The following is an 8,887-nucleotide window of genomic DNA, read 5'->3' on the forward strand; positions in this document are numbered from 1 at the left end:
CCAAAAACCGGAACAACCCTGGCCAAATCCTGACACTCTCTCTCTCTCTCAATTCAATTTCAATGTAAGGGCTTTATTCACATGGGAAACATATGTTAACATTGCCAAAGCAAGTGAAGTAGATAATAAACAGTCTCTCTCTCTCTCTCTCTCTCACTCTCTCTCTCTCTGTCTGTGTGTCTGTGTCTCACACTCATTATCTTTCTCCCACACACACACACACACACACACACACACACACACACACACACACACACACACACACACACACACACACACACACACACACACACACACACACACACACACACACACACACACACACACACACACACACACACACTGAAATTGGGGAAGTCTGTCATGCTGGTTACTTCCTCTTGCTGTGCGGAGAGCAAAGATCAGTCACCCAGTGAGAGCCTGGTCTTAAGTCCTGACAAGATCCAAAGAGTGTATGGAAGGAACTATGCCTCACCAAGCTCTGCTCTTGGTTCTAGCTATCCTGCTGGCCTACTGACCCCAGTGGGGGTTAGTTCAGGAGGTCCAATGACCTGTCCACACTATTTGCAACATGGACATACTGCAGATATTCTATCACAGCTGTGGTGAGTTTTAAAGAAAATATTCCTTTTCATTTGCAAAGCAACTCACTATGTGATAATACGACAGTACAAAAACACTGGGCACAGATGTCAATTCAACATCTACTCCACGTTGGAAACAACACTGAGTCAACCAGTTGTGCCCAGTGGCAAGGAAGCAAACATTACAGTGATGAGGCAAAAAGTGAGTTAATGTTAGCGACTACTGCCTACCAAGAAGGTATTATTGAACTGCACGTTTGGATTCCTTGACGCTGAGTAGAGCTATAGCACTACCACAGTGGGGCTACAGTGCCTTCAGAAAGTATTCACACCCCTTGACTTTTTCCACATTTTGTTGTGTTACATCCTGCATTTAAAATTGTAAGGGATTTTATTTTGTGGCCTACACACAATACCCCATAATGTCAAAGTGGAATGATGTTTTTAGATTCTTATTATTTATTTATTTTACAAATTAATTAAACATGAAAAGCTGAAATGTCTTGAGTCAATAATTATTCAACCCCTTTGTTATGACAAGCCTAAATATGTTCAGGAGTGAAAATGTGCTTAACAAGTCACATAATAAGTTGCAGGGACTCACTCTGTATGGTTGCACAGTTTAATGGCTGTGTTGGGAGAAAACTGAGGATGGATCAACAACATTGTAGTTACTCCACAATAATAAACTAATTGACAGAGTGAAAAGAAGGAAGTCTTTACAGAATAAAAATATTCCAAAACATGCATCATGTTTGCAACAAGGTACTAAAGTAATACTGCAAAAACACTTTGTTTTTTCCTGAATACAGTGTTATGTTTGGGGGAAATCCAATACAACACATTACTTAGAACTACTCTCATTATTTTCAAGCATAGGCTGCTTCATGTTATGGGCATGGTTGTAATAATTAAGGACTGTTTTTTTTCAGGACAAAAAATAAATGGAATTGAGCTAAGCACAGGCAAAGTCCTAGAGGAATACCTGATTCAGTCTGCTTTCCACCAAACGCTGGAAGATTAATCTTTCAGCAAGACAATAACCTAAAACACAAGGCCAAATGTAGTTGCTTACCAAGAAGACAGTGGCAAAGTCACAGTTTTGACAACATTTAAAAAAAATTTTTATTTAACTAGGCAAGTCATTTAAGAACAAATTCTCATTTACAATGACGGCCTACCCCTGCCAAACCCTAACAATGCTGGGCCAATTGTGCACCACCTTATGTTGTGATACAGCCTGGAATCGAACCAGGGTCAAACCAGGGTCTGTAGTGACGCTTCTAGCACCTAGAGGCAGTGCCTTACAAATGTTAGAACTTTTCTTCCACTTTGAGTATTCTGTGTAGATTGCTGACAAAAATTACAATTCAATTCATTTTAATCCCACTTTGAAACACATTTTTTTTTAAAATTAAGTCAAGAGGGGGAATACTTTCTGAAGGCACTGTATTTTTGACCAAATTGCTGTACTGTGATAGTCATGTCAGTTTCATTTTCTGGTTTCATTCATTTCTTCTTCTCATAAGATTTTTTTTTTAAATGTCTTAAGTTGCTTTAATGTTTCTGTTTGTTTTTTCCAGACCCTTTACAGGACATTGGCATCATTGTTAACACATGCCTTCCCATGCCACCATCCTACAAGGGCAATGTGAGAGTGTCACTTCTGCTTTGTGAGTTCAATATTTCTTTGGCCTTCCCTTTGTTGATTGTTTGCACTTCCCTTCCTAACAAAGCCACTGGTATTATAGCTCCCTTACGCCGACCATAAGATTGACCCTAACTTAATGGTACACATCAATATGAAATGTAGAGATTGAATGAATAGAACTGACATCATAATTCCCTCTCTCACTGTAAAAGATGAGGTTGAAACACTCCACATCATCAACAAACAGCGCTTACCGCCTGAGTATGAGTGTATGTTTACAAACATATTGCCCTGAAGAATACTGAAGGAAATAAATCAATTCAACTGCATCCACCCATTGGGAAAAGACGCCAGATCATCATCATTCAATTTAGGTTGGTAAATGGTATGTAATTGCATTGTCAGCATGAACACTGAATAAGTCAATAAGCCTTGAAATCCTATTATTGATTTAAGGCAGAAATCATGGTAAATGATTTACTTTTGGCAAATTCACCCCACCTGCTACATTGATGCTATGTGAAAGCTACAATGATCCTAAATTAAAACTAGGTTGAGTCACACAATTTTTCCCCAGCAGGAAGTGAGTGTTTGCCCTCTCTGTGTATCCCTCTCTCACAGGGCAGTCTATTGAGGAGCTATACCTGTCTACTAATATGCTCACAGGAGTGGTGGCTCCGTCATACCATGATGAGCCCCTGTGCTCACAGGAGTGGTGGCTCCGTCATCCCATGACGAACCCCTGTGCTCACAGGAGTGGTGGCTCCGTCATCCCATGACGAGCCCCTGTGCTCACAGGAGTGGTGGCTCCGTCATCCCATGACGAGCCCCTGTGCTCACAGGAGTGGTGGCTCTGTCATACCATGACGAGCACCTGTGCTCACAGGAGTGGTGGCTCCGTCATACCATGACGAGCCCCTGTGCTCACAGGAGTGGTGGCTCCGTCATACCATGACGAGCCCCTGTGCTCTCAGGAGTGGTGGCTCCGTCATACCATGACGAGCCCCTGTGCTCACAGGAGTGGTGGCTCCGTCATACCATGACGAGCCCCTGTGCTCACAGGAGTGGTGGCTCCGTCATACCATGACGAGCCCCTGTGCTCACAGGAGTGGTGGCTCCGTCATCCCATGACAAGCCCCTGTGCTCTCAGGAGTGGTGGCTCCGTCATACCATGACGAGCCCCTGTGCTCACAGGAGTGGTGGCTCTGTCATACCATGACGAGCCCCTGTGCTCACAGGAGTGGTGGCTCCGTCATACCATGACGAGCCCCTGTGCTCACAGGAGTGGTGGCTCCGTCATACCATTACGAGCCCCTGTGCCTTCCCGATTTCCCCCGCTTCTCCTTCTGCTCCTGGAAGAAAGGAGGTATGTGTGGTACTAATAGCAGATCAGGGCTGGAACTCAATCATACCCAGTAACTACCATAGCTATGCTCACTTTGTTTACAAACTTAACTGTATGGTAGTACTGTAGTTGTAGGTTTTTATATCGCCCAGTCTGTGAGTTTATTTGACAATGGGGGGAAAAACTATGGTGGAAATACAGAAATGCGGGTTTGATTGACTTAAGCCCCATGTCAAGAAAAACTCACCCTAAAAATAACATCTTAAGTCTTTCTCTTGCATTAAATGCACACCGTATTACAGAGTAGAGGACAGTGCCTTCAGGACAGTGCCTTCAGGACAGTGCCTTCAGAAAGTATTCATACCCCTTGACTAATTCCAGATTTTCTTGTGTTGTTGGATTTGCCCCAAACATGACACTTTTTAATCAGGACAAAACATGAATTGCTTTGCCACATTTGTTGCAGTATTGCTTTAGTGCCTTGAGGCAAACAGGATGCATGTTTTGGAATATTTGTATTCTGTACAGGCTTCCTTCTTTTCACTCTGTCATTTAGGTTAGTATCAAATCAAATCAAATTGTATTTGTCACATACACATGGTTAGCAGATGTTAATGCGAGTGTAGCGAAATGCTTGTGCTTCTAGTTCCGACAATGCAGTAATAACCAATGAGTAATCTAACCTATCAATTTCACAACAACTACCTTATACACACAAGTGTAAAGGGAAACAGAATATGTACATAACAAATATATGAATGAATGATGGTACAGACCTGCATAGGCAAGATGCAGTAGATGGTATCGAGTACAGTATATACATATGAGATGAGTAATGTAGGGTATGTAAACATTATATTAAGTGGCATTGTTTAAAGTGGCTAGAGATACATTTTTCCATTAATTCTTCCATTGTTAAAGTGGCTGGAGTTGAGTCCGTATATTGTCAGCAGCCACTCAATGTTAGTGATGGCTGTTGAACAGTCTGATGGCCTTGAGATAGAAGCTGTTTTTCAGTCTCTCGGCCCCTGATTTGATGCACCTCTACTGACCTCGCCTTCTGGATGATAGCGGGGTGAACAGGCAGTGGCTCGAGTGGTTGTTGTCCTTGATGACCTTTATGGCCTTCCTGTGACATCAGGTGGTGTAGGTGTCCTGGAGGGCAGGTAGTTTGTCCCCGGTGATGCGTTGTGCAGGCCGCACTACCCTCTGTAGAGCCTTACGGTTATGGGCAGAGCAGTTGCCGTACCGGGTGGGGATACAGCCCAACAGGATGCTCTTAATTATGCATCTGTAGAAGTTTGTGAGTGCTTTTGGTGACAAGCCGAATTTCTTCAGCCTCCTGAGGTTGAAGAGGCGCTACAGCGCCTTCTTCACCATGCTGTCTGTGTGGGTGGACCAATTCAGCTTGTCCGTGATGTGTACGCCGAGGAACTTAAAACTTACTACCCTCTCCACTACTGTCCCGTTGATGTGGATAGGCGGGTGCTCCCTCTGCTGTTTCCTGAAGTCCACGATCAACTCCTTTGTTTTGTTGACGTTGAGTGTGAGGTTATTTTCCTGACACCACACTCCGAGGGCCCTCACCTCCTCCCTGTAGGCCGTCTACTACGATATTGTTGATCCATCCTCAGTTTTCTATTATCGCAGCCATTAAACTCTGTTACTGTTTAAAAGTCACCATTGGCCTCATGGTGAAATCCTTGAGCGGTTTCCTTCCTCTCCACCAACTGAGTTAGGAAGGACGCCTGTATTTTTGTAGTGACTGGGTATATTGATACTCCCTCCAAAGTCTAATTAATAACTTTACCATGCTCAACAGGATATTCAATGTCTGCTTTTTATCCATCTACCAATAGGTGCCCTTCTTTGCGAGGCATTGGAAAACATCTCTGGTCTTTGTGGTTGAATCTGTGTTTTAAATTAATTGCTCGACTGAGGGACCTTACAGATACAGTACCAGTCAAAAGTTTGGACACAGCTACTCATTCAAGGGTTTTTCTTTATTTTTATTATTTTCTACATTGTAGAATAATAACTGTGAAATAACACATATGGAATCATGTAGTAAGCAAATAAGTGTTAAACGAATCAAAATAGATTTTAGATTTTATATTCTTCAAAATAGCCACCCTTTACCTTGATGACAGCTTTGCACACGCTTGGCATTCTCTCAACCAGCTTCACCTGGAATGCTGTTCCAACTGTCTTGAAGGGGTTCACACATATACTGAGCACTTGTTGGCTGCTTTTCCTTCACTCTGCGGTCCAACTCATCTCAATTGGGTTGAGGTCGGCTGATTGTGGAGGCCAGTTCATCTGATGCAGCACTCCATCACTCTCCTTTTTGGTCAAATAGCCCTTACACAGCCTGGAGGTGTGTTTTAGGTCATTGTCCTGTTGAAAAATAAATGATAGTCCCACTAAGCACAAACCAGATGGGATGCTGTGGTAGTCATGCTGGTTAAGTGTGCCTTGAATTCTAAATAAATCACCAACAGTATCACCAGCAAAGCATCCCAACACCTTCACACCTCCTCCTCCATGCTTCACGGTGGGAACCACACATGCAGAGATCATCCGTTCACCTACGGTCTTATAAAGACACGGCGGTTGGGAACAAAAATGTACAATTTGGACATCAGACCAAAGAACAGATGTCCACCGGTCTAATGTAAATTGCTTGTGTTTCTTGACCCAAGCAAGTCTCTTCTTCTTATTTGTCTCCTTTAGTCATGGTTTCTTTGCAACAATTCGACCACAAAAGCCTGATTCATGCAGTCTCCTCTGAACAGTTGATGTTGAGATGTGTCTGTTACTTGAACCTAGTGAAGCATTTATTTAGGCTGCAATCTGAGGTGCAGTTAACTCTAATGAATTATCTTCTGCAGCAGAGGTAACTTTGGGTTTTCCTTTCCTGTGACTGTCCTCATGAGAGCCAGTTTCATCCATTGCTCTTGATAGTTTTTGCAAATGCACTTGAAGAAACGTTCAAAGTTCCTGCAATGTTTCCTCATTGACTGACCTTCATGTTGTTTCTCTTCACTTATTTGACCTGTTCTTTCCACAATATGGACTTGGTTTTCTACCAAATAGAGCTATCTTCTGTATACCACCCCTAACTTGTCACAACACCACTGATTGGCTCAAAAACATAATTCCACTTTTACATCATGGGGTATTGTGTGTAAGCCAGTGACAAAAACACCTACATTTAATCCACTTAAAATGTAGGCTGTAACACAACAAAAGGTGGAAAAAGTTAAGAGGTGTGAATACTTTCTGAAGAGACTGTATGTGTAGGTTATGTTTTGTTGATCCATATACACATTTGTCAGAGGGCATATAGGCTTATGCTAAAATGTAAGCTATACTGTTGAAAACATGGACAGCATAGATAGACGGGACGCATTAACAGAATGCATTAGCAGGGTGCACTCTAGCACAATGGTGTACAAAAATGAATGATACATTGAATAGATTGATGACTAATATACCACTTTGGTTCACTTGGATGTGTTTCTTAAACTTTACATTTCAGTGTGTGTTTATTTGCAGAATTGATTATGAAAAACCAGTGAAGTTGAATAATCTGGACAATTTACCACTGGTAAACTTGTGTGCAATTGTTATTTGATATTGATTGCATCTGATATTGTGAAGTGTATATTTGGACTCATTCTTGTGAAGTTTAGATTGTGCATTTATTCTTCCTCTGCTCTCCTCTCCAGGGTCAACAGGATGTGCATGTTGTTTTGGTGATCCAATACGGTTACCACATTGCCTGCTTCGATGTCACTTTCATAAAAGATAGGGGAGACAAAGGTTTAATATGAATTAGATTACATGAGGGATGAGAGGAGAATAATAAATCAATTTGGCCATATTTGGTCAATAGTTTTAGGATAGTGTGGTGAATGCCACTGAAATAACGAACAATGTACTGAGATATTAGCTGTGTTTGCAATACTTTAGATATGTCATTCTATAAACATATAGAATTTTTGGACACAAATTAAGCCTAGTATTAGATTTAAAACTACTTTGAATGAAGAATCTCTCTTAAACATGCTTCTTCTTAGTCTAAAACTACGCTTAATCTGTGTCTGGGAAACCGGCCCATGTACAAAACGAAACCACGTACAAAACGAAACCACGTACAAAACGAAACCACGTACAAAACGAAACCACGTACAAAACGAAACCATTTGAATAAAACTGACCTGCATCATAATTCAAATGACATTAATTAGAAACCCATGTTTTGTGAAAGTGAATAATGTCAGTCTAAATACAGTTTGTTCAAGTATACATTCTTGTAAATTAGTTATTTCTTATTTGCTCTGCAGGTTCTCTGATTCCCTTGCTACATATTTCAACAAACAAATTAGGTTTCTTAACGTTCTTCTGACTACTGATGATTCCAAAATTAAACTCTTACTTAAAATAAACACTTCAAAAGCAAACATGTCCTCTGACTGAGTAGGCATACATCAGCAGTTTCCAGTCTGGTCCACTAGAGGGCCCACTCTTTTCAGTGTGAGACAGTACACATAGATAATTCTCCATGCCAAACGTGAGATGTTCCTTGTTGGTTTTATTGTTGACATCATTTGTGAATCCATTACTGTATCCTGTTACATGAATGTCACTGTGTTATTTATCAATAAAGGTGCTCTGTGGTCGAATTGGACAGTGATGCTATTTTAGCTGGATGTTGATACATTGTTTCTTTTGGTGATTGTACATGTGAATTTGGATACATTGTTATAGGCAATACAATATTATTGTTTCCATGTATTCAACTTTTTATTGTCTTTGTAGACTCATTTTCTCTTTGTCAAATGCTTCACTCACTGTGTGGACTTTCTAAGCAGAAGATGGCTTGGGTCATTATCAGAGAAAGGAGTCTGTGTTTCAGTGCTAGGAGTCACTAAAAAAAACATAAAATAAAAGTCACAAGAGCTCATTCTGAATAAAATACCCTCATATAAACACCTCAGTCTGAATAAGTAACCCGTTTGGAAAGAATTTGCTTGTTCTGATTGAAAATTAATTGTGAATACACTGGTGCCCGCGTCTGAGGAACTTTGTGTGGCTCTCGTGTTTGTCTGAAAGGTGGCAACTGGAAAGCATCCTCAATAACAGGTGTGAAGTCATAGCAACCATCCATACAGCTCTGCACAATGTTGGACTGTCTCACCCCAGCCCATACAGACAGTTAAAGGACACAACATTCTATCTGTCCCATTATGGCATCCGTTAGAGTAGGTTTTCACAATCTATTTGGGAAACCCTGCGTTAGAG

At 41.3% G+C, this 8,887-nt stretch overlaps 1 non-coding gene across 1 annotated transcript; it reads left to right on the top strand.

Moving 5' to 3' along the window:
* The first annotated feature begins 429 nt into the window (after nt 1-429).
* LOC118373165 (uncharacterized) lies at nt 430-8,517 on the top strand. Its single transcript, XR_008083910.1, has 3 exons — nt 430-605; nt 2,168-2,257; nt 7,312-8,517. It is a non-coding gene; the product is annotated as an uncharacterized LOC118373165 (transcript).
* The last annotated feature ends 370 nt before the right edge of the window (nt 8,518-8,887 follow it).

The sequence above is a fragment of the Oncorhynchus keta genome, chromosome 28, assembly GCF_023373465.1.
Source record: "Oncorhynchus keta strain PuntledgeMale-10-30-2019 chromosome 28, Oket_V2, whole genome shotgun sequence".
Taxonomy (NCBI): Eukaryota; Metazoa; Chordata; class Actinopteri; order Salmoniformes; family Salmonidae; genus Oncorhynchus; species Oncorhynchus keta.